Raw genomic sequence first — 16,872 nt, 5'->3', positions numbered from 1 at the left:
GAAGAGATTAATAACCTCAAAAAGAGGAACATAATATTATCTGAGGAAATCATCTTCCTCAAGACTAAAAAGAGGAAGAAAAATGAGTGGAAGAAATATTCAACAGACAGTGAAAATAAAAGGAACAAAATTGTGAGAAGCTTGAAGCAGAAATTGTCTCATTAAGTAAAGAGCTAGATAAGCTCAACAAAAATATGAAAAAATCACAAACCTTGGATGTTATTATCAATAGTCAAAGATCACCATATGACAAGAACGGTCTTGGTTATATGGGTAAGATTTCATACAAATAATATGCAAGCCCTAAGTCACCAGAAACGAAAGTTGGAGAAAATCTTGAAGGCTTCAATCACAATGAAAGAAGGGAAAGAAGTGAGGGGGAGTCTAGAAATATTGTTACAACAAAAATCTATGTTGATGCTCTCAAGGAGTTCTTTCACAATACAAACAACAATATGATGAGGGACAAGGACCAACAAAGAATTGAATCTTATCCAAAGAAAAATAACTTTAAAATAACTATTCCATTACGACAATCATACACAACCAAATATCAAACTATTTTTCTTGGTCCCTATTTTTCATGCAAAAATTTTGGACATCAAGCATGATATTGTAGAGCTTATTTGAAAAATGATTATGAAAAAGGTTCTCATCAAACCTCTATAATAAGCTTGTAGACAACATAATTAGATATATTGATGGATTCAACAATATAAATCATAATTAATTTTCTCCATTATACAAGTACAACATAAAGTGTTACAGATGCAACAATTTTGGACATGGCACAACACTGTCTTATAAAATCCAGAGAATAGTTTTGTAAGGAAAAAAAGGAAGAACCACCAACAGAAAAATGTGGATTAGTTATGTGTGCTTGAAACAATGAAATTCGGTGATATGTTGATAGTGAATTATCTAAACACATGACCAGAGATCAAAAGAAATTTATTACTCTAAAAAAACAACTAACTAACCTTCAAGTCTGTTTGTTGGAGTAGTAATTTATAGAAGGAATTTTCTTGCTTTCATACCAAATGATATGGGGGGAAATAATAAATTACATCCTTGCATGCTACAATTGTTGAAGAATGTAGCCATGGTCAGTCTTCATAATCCTTGATGTATTTATAATACTATGTAAAAACATGAAATAAACTTAAATTTTAAATTATAAGAAAGGAAATCAAAAAAACCACCTAAAATTAAAATCCTTGAAAATAGCTCATACTCGTGTAAATAACATATTTACCATGTTACTAGCGACCATATTAATTTAAGAAAATATTTGCAAAAAAAATAGAATAGGAACAAGATGTAAATAAATATACTTACTAGGAGTTACTGCCCACCATTATTTATGTGTTCTTCAACACTTTAACAAATATGAGTAAAAATGTAAATGTGCAGACTTATTAGAATTTAATTTACAAAGAGATGTGATTTAATTTAAGAGACATGGCTCTTGCGTATCTTGGGTATAAAATACATTTTAACCTTTTCATTTTACATACACACTTATCACTCACATACATATCTCTCACACACATTGTGATATCTATTTATTAGTTGAATTTTTGAAATGTGATTGTTTGATTATGATAAAATAACTATAATATTTATTCGAAAGTAATTACCATAGTTTACAAATAAAGTACTTGTATCAATTGTACTGAAAAATCAACATGTTGTCAGAGCTTTGGTAAAGGAAACGACACAAAGATCACTCCTTGGAAAAACCTACCTTGAGATCACTTTGAAGAAACCTTAGATCTATATTCAAGTTTCATTTGTTGCCTCTACTATGAAATCAAAGAAGAAGTTAGAGGGGGCCACTAACTTTAGAACTTGGACGACAATATTTGACCTAATTCTTGCAAAAAACGATCTATTGGTAATTGTGCAACACAAAGTGACTGAACCTACAAATGAAATTGGAGAGAAGAAGTACAAGAAATATGGCATCACTTCCATCATAATTAATGTGGACTCCATCAAGGACCATCTTATTCCATACATATCAAATATTTACACGTCAAAGAAGATGTATGATACCCTAAATAAGTCATGAGCTTGAGAAATGAGCTTCGTTTTATAAGAATGACAAAGAATGATACAATGGCTTCATAATCTGTGAGGGTTTCTCAAGTAAGATATCAACTACAAGCTATTGATGAAGTTTTCTCTGATAAAGAACTACCATGTTCATGGGATTCATTTGGAGTAGGTATAAGCAGGCGAAAGGAATATCCATGTTTGGAATAACCATGGGAAACTTGTGCTTAGGAAGAATCAAGACTTCTATCTAGATAAAGAAAGCCAAAAGAAGAAGAAAATTATCAAGCCTAAGAAACTTGTTCCATGAAAGTTGGAGGAAGAATGAAGTCTGATTTTCAGAAGAAGAAAAGGGGTTTGACAGAAGACCTAATCCTCAAAAGGAAGAAAGATATGTTTCAAATTCAATTCTTTCGTTGCAACAAATTTGGTCACTTCAAAGCCCAATGTCCTGAAAGTTTCAATGATAGGAAGAAGAGAGGAAATCAACATGCTACCATGGAATAATTTGATGAACAGTCCAAGAGATCCAAAGTTGAAGGAGGTAAAGAGCATTTCTATTATTCCACACTTGTAGGATCTCTTGCAGATGGCAACAATATATGGCTAATTGATGGTGTAGCTTCGAGACATATGACAGGGAAGCATGATCATCTTACAAGTTTGATGGAAATAAGATTGACACAAAGGTAGATCTTGGAGACAACAACAATTATTCAGTCAAAGGAATTAGGACAACATCTATTGAGTTGGAAACAAGTGAAAACGTTCAATAGAGAAACATACTCTATGTTCCAGGTTTAAAAAATAATTTGGTTTCAATTTCATGTTTAGAAGATAGAGGAGATAGACTAACCTTCATTGATGGGAAAGTCCTTGTGTGGGACAAGGCCTTTAGTATAAGCTCTGCTAGGGTTATTAGCATTTGTGAAAGGAGGTTATATAGACTCTTGGGGCAATCTTCCAAATCTTTAGTACATAATGATATTAACCCTAGTGAGCTATGACATAGGAGATATGCACATATTCAATATAGAGCCTTGCCAACTTTGAAGTAGATTGTTATAGGTGTACCAAATTTCTAGATAGATCATAAAGGTGTGTGTAAGGGATGTGCTTGGAAAGAATGTTAACAAACCTTTTCCAAGTAGTGAACTGTTGTAGTACCCCCCCCCCCCCCCGCCATTTTTTTTTTTTTTAACTTATATAATAAATAATGGGGACTGGCCTTCTTTCTTGTTAATAAAAAAATTTAGTGCTCAATAAAGATAAGGAATTTTTTGAATTTGTCATAAAATTCCTCTCTTTTGAAAGTTTCTATTATCGGAACCTAAGTATCGGAGGTCCAACCTTACAAATGTTATGTTAAATGAGAAACCCGATATGCCTTTTGTTATTAAAATAATGCATTATCAAAAGATTCATATTGGATTATTATAACATCGTAACTTTCCTCATTAGAAAGTTATGATAAAATCATCCTCTGATCAAACATTCCCTACATGTAAATATAATTACTAAATGTGTTTTTGCTAAAAGGCGAAGTTAATATTAGGTGCTTCCTTTCAAATTAAATATTTTAAAGAACTATCGACCCCACAACTGCCACATGGCATATCGGAATCTATAAATATCATAACTTTTGAGGTGTTCCATGCTTGAAACTCTCAATATCTAAAAGCTCTGATACTCAGTGCTTCTGCAATCCCTTGCTTCCGATATTTGATATTTCGATATCCCCTACTTCCGATATCCAATATATCTTATGCTGGCCCCCTCTGATATTATCAAACATATGATATTCTTGGATAAACTAAAGATCTACTCCCGATATGGCTAAACTAGAACCTTGTTGATTTTGTGTCTCTAAATGTTGTTGGGTCTCATCCATTTCTTCATCCTCATCTTCTGAAGAAGGAGCATTAGGGAATTTCTATCCTTCTTTCTTTTGCATTCATTTCTTTATCCTTTTCCTTGCTTGATTGCATGTGCTCTATAAGTGCCCTGTTTGATGGCAAATCCGACATCTAAAGTCGGTGTTTTCAAAATCTAACCATTGTGTCCATTTGAAAGTATTGATGTGTTAGGTGAATACGATCAGGAAGGCCTTTTCTTAGATCCATCTCAACAAATATGCATGCAAAAGTGAAAATACCTTTGTCCATTCTTTCTCAATCCATCTTTAGGAACCTTCCCAAAGAGTTCCCAATGCCTTCTAGGACCTGGTGGTGCCAAAAGGGAAGTGGGATATTATGTAGCCTTACCCAAACTAGCATTTTTGTAACCACCATTGAGTTGGCATCAAAACCAGGAAACCATGGGGTTACAAAGAGACCTTCCCTTCCCCAAAACCATGGTCCTTCATTTATGACATAATCAAAATCTTTTTGGTTATCAAATTGAACCAAAAAAAATCCTTTTGCACACAGATAAATGTCACAATCTCTAGTCCAATTGAGGTAGATCCACTCATTTAGATCTTCATATTTGGGCCAAAAACCATTAAATTGACATATGATAGCTTTTGTTTGCAAAATAGTGAAAAGGCCACTTACTTCTAGTAATTCTATGGACAGATCTAGGGCTTTCTCCATCTTCTCTACAATGTATGGACCTAGGATTGTCAGATTTGGGTTTTGTTTGTCCTGTGTGGAAGCATTCCCTCTCAATGCATCCTTGAACGAGGCTTAACCCATGCACGTCGAAGATGATCTAGGTGGAAAGCTTGCTCCTGGGGCACCACCTTGCAGTCTTAAATTCAAGATGATGGTAGAATTCCTTTGAATACCATAGTCTTTCAAATGGACCACATCCTGCAGAACTTTCCCTAAAAAAATCATACTTTCTAATGAAGTAGGAATACCTATGATATTTTGGGCACTCTGCTTCAAATCTGTCACTAGATCCATTCCCCTAACCCTTAGTTGGATCGATTTTCTAGTAATGGTTTTGATCAAAATTTGATACAACTCCTCTGCATCTGAATATGCATCATGTTATCTTCCTTATACTTGTCTCTCATTTAGATATGGACCTAAACAATAGATCTAGGTTTTTTTATGAGAGGATAGGGCTCTCTATCGTGCTAGATGAATTGGATCCTTGATGCATGTAGATATCTAGCAAAAATACGGAGATGTAGATATGGAGTGTATTTGATTCAGACCCCACCGATCCAATCCAACTTATAAATAAATACAAGCACAAAGCTTTACCTAGGTTAGGATTTAATAAAAGAGAAACCACCTCCATGCAATAAGACCTAGATCATGATTACTTATGTATGCAATACTTTGAGTTTAAATCCAGCATGGAGCCGCTGATATTGTTAATGCCTTCTAGGATGAGCTTTTGGCATACCCAGCTATAAAAAATTTGAGACAGAATCCTTTGCCCATTTGCTTTTTCAAAAGGAGGGAAAACTGCATCAAACTTACTGGATTTGACTTGCCTGATTTCCTTTGAGCCAGCAGGAGAAAAACCTATGATAACGAATATGCCATATTCGTCTTCTTCGACCCACTCTTGTTCTATCCCTCGAACTCCAACAGGTGTTTTACCTTTCCATACAACTTCTAAGTCATACTCCACAATGCATTCCACATGCCGGATCTTTGCGCTCTTGCTTCTTGTCATGCTTTTGCCTTCACTGTTAACACAAATTCTCTGCCTCATCGAAGCCTCTACGTCCTCAAACGTCCAACGTGTTGTAACATTGATTGTTTTTATAAGTTACATGTTTATATATATATATATATAGTGAAAAAGGCATAAAACAATAAATATATAAAAGAAATGATGAGGAAAGAAAAAATAGAAAATATAGAAAAATATAATGAAAATCCCAAAATGCAGCACACTAATTAAAATGACACTTTTCAATAATTAATCATGTTTGATTAAATCTTAAATGTGATTAAATTAAAAAAAAAAAAGAGTTTATTTTGTAAATAGATAAACGACAAGACTCTTTGTCGTTTTCATTAAATGTAATAAAAGTTTGATGGATACGATTTGTAGCGCAAAGAGATCAATGGCTCTTAGACCGCTCTACACCCCCCAAGCCGATTCGATGTTTAATCAATGGGGGAGGGCGGGTGCGAAAATCTGTCATCCCTCATACCACCTCCGCCACATGCCCCTCTCACATTCACTCTGCACCCCCTCACTCCAAAACCATAAACTGCCTCCTACCCCCTCCGAAATCCACTCTCTCCCATCCATAAAGCCGTTACACCCACTCCCGCCAGTTTTAAATAAAAATCCCCATTCCACCAACTATCAACTCCTTATTCGTCGATATTATTCCCGTTTTAAAATTTCTTGTTACACATTAATGTCCCCCGCGCACATTTAACAGATAATTTTTTATAGAACCATTTAACCTACATAAAAAAACATTTTTATGTTTTGTTGAAGATTATCGGTTGCTTGTGTTTTCTCTCTCTGCTCTGCCAAGTCATAAATTGAACCATTGCTACCAATTACCAAGCCGAACAACCGCCAAAGTAACCAGTGAAACTCAAGAGACCATTCCACCTATCAGTCAATAAGGGAATCATTCATCTCCGAGTAATTACAGTTGTTTCTCACTCCTTTTCTTTCAGTCATGTCTTCAAAGAAGAAATCAAAAACTTCAGAAAACCCCATGCTTCCTCCCACTATCGACTTAGACCATCAGCCATTAGTCGATTGGCTCTATAAAGTTTCTGAAACCAACTGTGAATTTGATCTTTATAAACTCCAAAATTGGTTAAAACAAATACTTGTAGACCGAAGCAATGAATTAAACCTTTGGCACTCATCTTTACCTCAGTTTATCATTCCACAAACCCATCATTTCCCAGAATTCATTTCATGGTGTCATGTTAGGTATGTTCCCAGTCAAATAGTAGTGGTTTCCCAAAACAATGAATCTCTTTTTACAATTATTGTTGAATCAATTAATCAAATGTTATAGATTCAAAACCCTAAACCCTTGCATCCATTTTCTCTAGAATCCCTCACTTTCCCCAAAGAGCCAAGATTTTTAAAACCTTTCTACCAGAAAATGTCCAATTGCCTAAAACCAATCCACCATATCAATCATCTATGTTTCTAGAAATGACCAAGCAAATAATATCCATTGTCTCATGTCTGTTAGGTTATTATTTCGATCAGTGGGTCAATGAGGTCCTTATAGGTTTCTTGTCATTTTTATCAGTTAATGAAAAGCCATCTCTTATCTTCAATTACAGTGAATTCTTAGAATAATCAATTCATGATTAGTTCATGAAGTTCTCTACAAAAGGAGTGTTGAAATATGCTTTTGTCGTAGTATATGTGTTCCTGTTTTATTAGTCATAAATGTTTTCTTTTCCCTTACAGAAGATGGACAGCCAAGGAAATCCACAATCAGTAATCCATTGGACTTCCTTGGTGAGGAAGAACACCATTGAATTCACATTCAGTGACTTTGTGGATCAGTTTCTATATGTTGTTTCTTGTTTATTAAACATTGATGTAGAACCAAGGATTGGGCCAAAGATCAGAAAAATTCTACATCTCAGTGAACAAACCAAAACAGGAGATTGGTATCTATACCAAAATTATACAGAGATTAGGATCTATGGATGTGAACTACCTCCATATAGATTACCTAAGTTTGTCCCTATCCAGATTTTTGCATTGGAATATATCAGACAGATGATTAACATGGATCAACTTCATTTTGTAGAAGCAAAGAAGAAGGCTCAATTTAAAATCAAAACTCAAGTAGGGCCTTTTATTTGCAATGCTAGATAAGCAAGGAAGGAAGCATAAACTCTTTTGAAACATATGAATTTCAAACTTAGCTTCACCTGGTCATATGATTGCCTAGGCGTGATTTCAAAATTAAGGGTAGAGCAAAAAACTACCCCATATGCTCACACTCCTAGGCTTGAGATAGAACAGTACATGAACCAGGATGAATGGTAGGAGAATACACTTCAGGAGGAAGAAGAGCAAGTTATATCATCTACAACATCACAGACTCCTGTACCAGAAGAAAAGCAGGACAAAAGGCCAAGGGATAGTGCTTCCCCTATGGTGACAGAAATTTCAGCCAAGGAATTCAAAATATACAGTAAGAGGCAGAAGACAAATAATACAAGTGAAACATAACAAGAAGATACTACACAACAACACCCAATTGTCATGACAGGCCCATTTGAACCATCATTTTATAGAAGAGAAGAAATTACTGGAGGATCTCCTATGTCTTCAACCAGTCTAGATGTATCATCATCTCAAACAGGAGAATTGCAGTAGACTCAGAAAGAACAAAGCATATTTACAGTTTACAAGGAAATTAAGCAGAGGAATGAGGCTTTGAAAGCTTCCACTTATTTACAGTTTTGGAAGCAAACATCAACTTTACAACATAGGCTACTTTTTGCCTTCGACACTGAGAAGGGAAAGATGCAAATAGCCTTCCTGGAACCCAAAATCACTCATCCTAGAAATGCAAATGATTACACTAAATCAATGTTTTCTTTTGATGCAAACTTAATTCATCCTATTGACCAGATTGATTTACATGAACAATCTGGTAAGATGATATATTCTTCTCTCACAAATTCAGCTATGACAACATCTAAGCTTCAAGCATCATTAGAAAATATTCAGTCTCAGTTGAAGTTAGAAAAAATATCTTCCTTAGCTAAAGATACAAGGATCAAATCTTTAGAGGATTTAGTGATAAAGCTGGGATATGATCCCACCAATGTGAAAGAAGTAGACGATATAATGAAGAGAAAGAATGCAGACATATCTGCTTTGCGAAAACAACTTAAGCTTCCTTCTACAGAAGATCCACGGACTAAAGAAATAGGACATCTAGAAAAAGAGAAGGAGAACATGTTCAAAATCATAATTGAACAGAATGCACAAATAGAAAAAATGGAAACTAAAATTGAAAGGCTTTTAAAGGAAAAGGAACAACAGGGAACCCAAGAACAAAATGTTGTTCTTTCAGCAGTTCCAGTGACAGCAATGCCAGTTACAGCTACAACAACAACAACATCTACATCAACAACGACTTCAGCAGTGGAAACTCAATCAACTGATTCAACAACAGACCTTGCAAAAGCAATAGAAGATTTATCAATTAAGGGACAGGAAATTGAGAAGCTGAGAACTCAACTTAATAATTTACAAGAGAAAAAACTAAATGTTGATAATGTATATTTATTTGAGTTGCAAAAGACACATAAGCTTACACAAAGAATTGAATTCTTAGAAATCCAATCTATCATAGCTGACACCATTACACAGGCTAAGGAAAGTATCTGGATAGAAATAAATGAGGCCATCACTGATATATGGCCTTCAATTGAGATCATCTTTGAGCAAGATGAACTAGTGCAAAGAGCCAAAGAAGTAATAGCAGATGTGAAGAAGGACTTGGGTTTAAAACTAGGAAAAGCAAATGCACTGATAAGGGATTTGAATTCCAAAACCCAAGATGAACTAGAATAATATAACATAGAGGATAGAACATAAACTATTTTGGAAGTAAGAGGGATTCTCATTAAGAAAAATTTGATGCTGCAACTAGAAAACAAGTGCCATAACCTCGAATCAAGTATCCAGAGGTTTCTGTTATGACACCAGCTCACAAAAAGATAGAAAAGAGAGATCCATGCCTTAGAATTCAGGCTCTTCGAGGGGGAAACCTCCTTTACATTACATAAATGAGCAATTCTTGGATGATTCAAATGACAAAACCTCCTTTCTATATATAGGAGTCTAAGGAGTCACAATATAACCTAGCAGACCTAACAATAATAATATAAAGCCACAAAAATAACAATAGAGGGATTCTGTGGGGCACAATAATAACAATATGGGGACAATAGGGGCACAATAATATTAATAAGGGATACAACTACAATAGTAATGGGGTAATCACTAGTATATAGGGACCCAACATGCCCCTCTCATTTAAAAAAGTGTTGTCCTCAACGCTTCAGTAGTTCTGGATGCTTCTGTATAAAATTTTCATCCTCCCATGTGGAATCTTCAGCGGATAAGTTCTTCCACTTGATAAGATACTCCGAAATTGATTGATTTCGTAACTGTCAAGTTCTTGTTTCTGTGACTGCTTCTGGTTCCAATATAATTTTTCCTTCCTCGTCAAGTTCTGGAAATATTGTTTGAACTGGGAGCTTGTCGCCTATAACCTTCTTTAAACATGAAACATGGAAAACTGGGTGCAATTGAGAAGCTGCAGGAAGCTCCAATTTGTATGCCATAGTACCAATCTTTTGCAACACCTTGTATGGACCATAATACTTTGGTGATAATTTATTATCCTTCTTAGCTTACTTGAGGGACATTTGCTTATATGGTTGTAGCCGTAGGAATACCCAATCACCTACATCAAAACTTCTTTCGCTGCGATGTTGATCTGCCTGTTGTTTCATTCTATTCTGTGCAAACATGAGGTTATCCTTTAAGAGTTGGAGGACATGTTTTTGATGTTCGATGTGATGTTCCACTGCTTGAACCTTAGAATTTTCTCTTAAATAAGATGTTATGGATGGTGGCTGATATCCATAAAGTGCCATAAATGGGGTCATTTCTGTTGTTGTATGGAAGGAAGTGTTATACCACCATTCAGCTCGAGGCAACCATTTGACCCATTGTGTCTGTTTATCAAATACAAAGCAACGAAGATATCCTTCCAAACATTTGTTTACTATCTCAGTTTGCCCATCAGATTGAGGATGATAAGATGAGCTATGAGCTAATTGAGTACCAAGACAAGAAAATAATTCTGTCCAAAAATTTCCAGTAAAAATGGGATCTCTATCAGTTACAATAATCTTTGGGTTTCCATGTAGCTTTTGAATTGTTTCCATAAATGCAGTAGAAACTGTACTGGCTTTAAATGGATGTGATAATGCACAAAAGTGTGCATACTTGGTAAGTCTGTCAACTACCACCATGATGACACTCTTTCCCTCAGACTTGGGTAAACTTGTGATAAAATCCAGTGAAACCTCCTCCCAACGTTGTCTTGGAATGGATAAAGGTTGTAATAGACCTGGTGTCTTAATTGCTTCAACTTTATTTTGTTGGCAAACCAAACATTCCACCACAAACTTTTGAATATCTGATTTAAGGCCCTCCCAAAAAAATTCCTTCTTAACCCTGTGGTAAGTTTTTAAAAATCCTGAGTGCCCTCCTAAGGGAGAAGTGTGCAATTCCATAAGAATCTTTTGTTTTAGCTGGGAATTCTTACAGAGGTATAAGCGATCTTTGTACCATAACGAATCATTTTGCTAGCTAAATGTATTAGACGTACTGGAGTCTTGTTGTAACTTTCGAATAAGTGCCCACACTTCTTCGTCATTCTTCCATTCCTCCCTTGCTTCGTTTATCCAATCTGGTTGGATAATAGAAATGGCGCACAACAATGCTTCCACATCCTCATCCTTCCTTGAGAGTGCATTTGCCACCACATTTTTCTTCCCTTTTTTGTAGATGATTTCAAAGTCATAATCCAACATCTTTGTGACCCACTTTTGTTGCTCTTCAGAGGATAATCTTTGTTCTAAAAAGTATTTAAGGCTATCATGATCCGTTTTTACCTTGAAGTGTCTTCCCATTAGGTAGGGTCGCCATTTCTTAAGTGCATGGAGTATTGCCAACATTTCCTTCTCGTACATAGCTTTATGTAAAAACTTTCCCTTGATTGGATGACTTTCGAAAGCAATGGGTCTTTCATCTTGCATTAAAACAACACCAATTCCATTTCCTGAAGCATCACCTTCCACAATAAAGGTTTTTGTGAAGTCTGGTGTAGCTAAGACCGGTGCTTGGCACATTGCCTCTTTAAGATGCTCGAAGGCCTTTGTTGCTTCTGGAGTCCATGAAAATGCATCTTTCTTCAATAATGTTGTTAGAGGTGCTGCTATTCTCCCATAATTCTTAACAAACTTGTGATAATACCCTATCAACCCAAGAAATCCTCACAAATGCTTTATGGATGTGGGGATTTTCCATTCCTTAATGGCTTTAATTTTGCTAGGGTCTACCTTAACTCCTTCATGAGATACAATATGACCCAGATATTCCACCTCTTGTACTCCAAAGAAACATTTGGATCTTTTTGCATATAATTGTTTCTCCTCCAATAATTGTAGCACCCTGTCAACATGTTCAACATGATCCTTCCAAGACTTGCTATAGATTAGTATATCATCAAAAAATACTAACACAAATTTTCTAAGGAATGGTTTGAAAATGGAATTCATCAAACCTTGAAATGTTGAAGGTGCATTGGTAAGGCCAAAAGGCATGACCAAAAATTCATAATGACCCTCATGAGTTAAATGTTGTTTTTGGAATGTCTTCAGTCTTCATTCTGATTTGATGATATCCTGAACGAAGATCCAACTTGGTGAAGTAAATTGATCCATGCAATTCATCCAGTAATTCATCAATGACTGGAATGGGAAACTTATCTTTAATAGTGAGCTTGTTGAGCTCCCTATAATCCGGACACATGCGCCATGATCCATCCTTCTTGTGCACCAATACTACTGGAGCAGAGAAAGAACTTTGACTCGGTTGAATTATACCAGCCTCTAGCATTTCTGCAACCATACGTTCAATTTCACTCTTTTGGGCATAGGGATATCTGTACGACCTGATGTTTGGAGGAACACTTCCTGGAATTAGATGAATAGCATGATCATGATCACGAATAGGTGGGAGACCTTTAGGAGTCTCAAATACCTTGGAATGATTGTCCAAGACTTTTTGGAGATCTGGAGAAATAGATGATTCCAATGTGGAAACATCTAGCGAACATAATTGTGCAATTACACCTCTTTGTTCCTTTTTTAGAAGCTTTGTCATACCGTTGGAGCTGATTATCTTTCCTGGTTTCCCTGCAATACCCCTTAATTCAACTTCCTTTCCTTCCACAGAAAATTTCATGAAAAGTTCTTGAAAATTAAAAGCTATTGTACCCAAGGATTGTAGCCATTGGACTCCTAGTACAACATCAGCACCTCGCATTGGAATGGAAATCATTGGGCTAGTCAATACATATTCTCCCATGGATAGCTTGATATTATGGCACTTTCCAAAGCAATTTATTGTTCCTCCATTTGCAACCATCACTTGACACTCTGGTGCTGGATATAAGAAGCAATTCAATTCTTTTGCTACCTTACAATGAATAAAATTGTGGGTACTTCCTGAATCAATCAACACTATTACCTTTTTCTTCTTGATTTGTCCTTCTATCTTGATGGTTTGAGGAGTGGTAATTCCTGCCAATGCATTACAAGATATGGTCGGATTCATTTCTTCTTTCTCTAGGCTTTGTTCCTGGAGTATATCCTCTTCTTTTGACCTTTCTTGCTCCTTTTCTTCTTCCTCTTCACAATCTATGTAGAATAATTTCTTCTCAGCACACTTATGACCTTTAGTGTATTTTCTATCACAACTGTAACAAAGCCCTTTTGCTATTTTTTCTTCCAATTGTTGTGGTGTCAACCTTATAGGTTGTGGAAGACTAGGGGCAATGACACTTCCATCTTTATAGTTGTGAGTGATATGCTTCCTGGTTGCCATAATTTTGCTTTCCATTTTTCTTGCTAACTTGAATGCCTTCTCTAATGAATCAGGTTCCCAAAGGTGAACATCATGTTGGATATTATCCTTTAAAGTCCCTATGAACACATTAATCCTATGCTCCTCTGGAATATTTTTTACCCTTATGTTCAATTTTTGGAACTCCTCAATGTGCTCCATTATTGCACCCTTTTGTTTGAGACTTATCAATTGGCTAAAAAAGGAGTAGCTTTTTGTATCCTCATAATGTGCTGTCAATTCTTCCGTAAAAATTGCCCAAGTGATAATTTGTTTACGAGAGCAAAGCCATTGATACCATACAAACTGATTTGGTTCCAAATATAAAGTTGCAATACGTACCTTTTGTGTGTTTTGCACATTATTGAGATCAAAAAATTGCTCCATCTATAATATCCATGTTGCGGGATCCTTGCCATCAAACTTCCTCATGTCGATTTTTGGAATATGGTGGGTCTTCGATCCAACATTAGAGTCTATGGAATCATGATTAACATTTCTCTTGTTCTCATCATGAGTTTCCTTTACTACCCTTTCACCATTAGTGACCATTTCTTGTAGCAACTTATTCATATTTATCTTCAATTCTTCCATCTTATCATCCATGCCATCAATTTTAGCGTCCATGCCATTCATCTTAGCTTCCATGCCATCCATCTTAGCTTCTACACCTTTCTTTAAACAATCCATCTTAGCTTCTACACCTTTCTTTAAACCATCCATCTTAGCTTCTACATCTTTCCTTAAACCATCCATCTTAGATTCTGTTGCTTTTTGTGCAAGTGACACTTGTTGCACTTGGTCTCGTAATTTTGATATATCATGTTGCATTTCTTCCTCTTCTTCATAAGTCATGCTAGAGCTTTCAGGTTGCTTACTAGGTGTTTGCATTTTCTTTCCTCGGGGCATCAATTACCGATTCAAACTAATTTTTCAAACCAAGCTTATGCAAAACTTTAAAAAACAATACACGCCTTTTTTCACTTTGTAGAAGCTTGATATTGAATCTGTTGTATCTCTGCAATTTCGGATCATCCAGTTCTAAAATTGCGACCTGTAGTAGCCCTTTGTGTCCTCTTTCCAATGCCACCAGTCTGATCCAAGTTGGATTCTCCAAGGAAGAGTTATGCACAATCTCCCAAGATGACCTGATTATAGACTAGTTCAGTAGAGCAAACTTGTACGACATGTCACGAGTCACTGTTTCGACCTTTGGATCTGAAAAAGATATACAAGAAACTATAGTCCATCCTCTTTCTATAACTTCTTACGAAATTTCAATCTGATGCTCAAAGAGAAAGTTATGACGATTTTCCCCAGGTCACCTGTTTGGAATGTAATTCAGGAGTCTGCAAAATGACCAACTTCCTCAGATCATATCTCCGCAAATATAGCGCAAAAAGCTCTGAAATTCGGACCCGAGATTCAGCGCGATTTCTTCTCAAATGGGTTTTTTTTTAGCTTTTGAAACATCGCAAAAAAAAGTTATAGCGAAAATTCCACGATGACCTGTTTGGAGCAACGAAACTCTAGAATCCAAGCTCTGATACCAAATGTTATGAAACCAGCTCACAAAAAGATAGAAAAGAGAGATCCACGCCTTAGAATTCAGCCTCTTCGAGGGGGCAACCTCCTTTACATTACATAAATGAGCGATTCTTGGATGATTCAAATGACAAAACCTCCTTTCTATATATAGGAGTCTAAGGAGTCACAATATAACCTAGCCGACCTAAAAATAATAATATAAAGCCACAAAAATAACAATAGAAGGATTCTATGGGGCACAGTAATAACAATATGGGGACAATAGGGGCACAACAATATTAATAAGGGATACAACTACAATAGTAATGGGGTAATCACTATTATTATAGGGACCCAACAGTTTCACATAAAATTCTTTGTGTTACACCAAAAAGGACTACCTGGATTAAAGGGAATTGGAGATAAATTGATTAATTTAGAAGAATATCAAAAGAAATTGTATTCAATTGTGAAGGATAAATCCAGATTTTCAAAGACTAAAGGTACAATCACAGGTAAAGCTTTTATGGAAGGCCTCAATTATGATTTACTCATCAAGCATGAGATAAATCATTTATTTTCGGTTAAGTCAACCTTCCAAAAATACATTAAGGTGGATGAAACATTCAGAAAATTGGTCAAATATACAATTCCAGATGAAGAAAGGTGGGAAGAATTATGTAAGTTACTGGAGTAAATGAGTCAGTAGTCATCAGCAATTATCAACAGCAGAGTAGCAGATTAATCAACCCACATCAGCACCAGAATCCTTGAAAGCAGTGACAACAACTTCAATAGTTTTATTTCCCTATGTTTTTGCACTATTTTTATAAAAAACAATTTTAGATATTTTTCAAACAAATCTAGATATTTTGGGAAAAAATTGTATAAATATTTCCAAAATCGAATTATGAAGGGTTGAACCCTTGGGATAAATTTTGTTGAGCAGAATTACATGTATCTGAAGTTGTCTGATATCAATAAAAGGATTCTAGATTTTCTTCAAACAACTTGTCATCTTTGTGAGTTCTTCTTAAGTTATTCATTTCATTTTGTTGTTTCTGCATGTATTTATTTTTATTGAAGAAATATGGGTAAGATATAACTAAATATCATTTTATCTTAAATCCCCTGTGAAGTTATAATATATTACAGATATTATTTTATTAGACTATATGTCTAAATTAACTCCTCTACATTAATTAATTGTCACTTCTTCATAAACTTAAATGCATTTTGTTGGGCAGTGAACATAGTTTACTAGCATCTTTTTCTTATGATAATTTTAAATATTTTGTTTGAATATTTAAAACTCATAGCTTCTTAGAATTCTTCCTTCCAAATCTTCTTAAATCTAAATTATTGTTTAGAGGTAAAGAATCAGCCCTTTCATTGTATTAAGATAATTTAGGATGCAGTACCTATTTACATAAGCTTAAAACATTGGTCATCCATAAATTAAAAACAACAAAACATTTTAGATGCCCTGGCATAATTACCTAACCTAGAATTATATCATAGAACAAAATCAGATTGGCATCATTGTCGGGGAACGAAATTTGAATCATTTTCCCTGGGACAACGATTAAGTTTTTCCTTTAAGGTGAATAAAGGATTAGCACATTAAAATATTTCACCTGGCGACTTCACAAGCAA

Source organism: Pinus tabuliformis, chromosome 9 (genome assembly GCF_031772625.1).
Source record: "Pinus tabuliformis cultivar Carrire ecotype Pingquan chromosome 9, CPIR1, whole genome shotgun sequence".
NCBI classification, from domain to species: Eukaryota; Viridiplantae; Streptophyta; class Pinopsida; order Pinales; family Pinaceae; genus Pinus; species Pinus tabuliformis.
Note: the sequence above shows the minus strand (reverse complement) of the source record.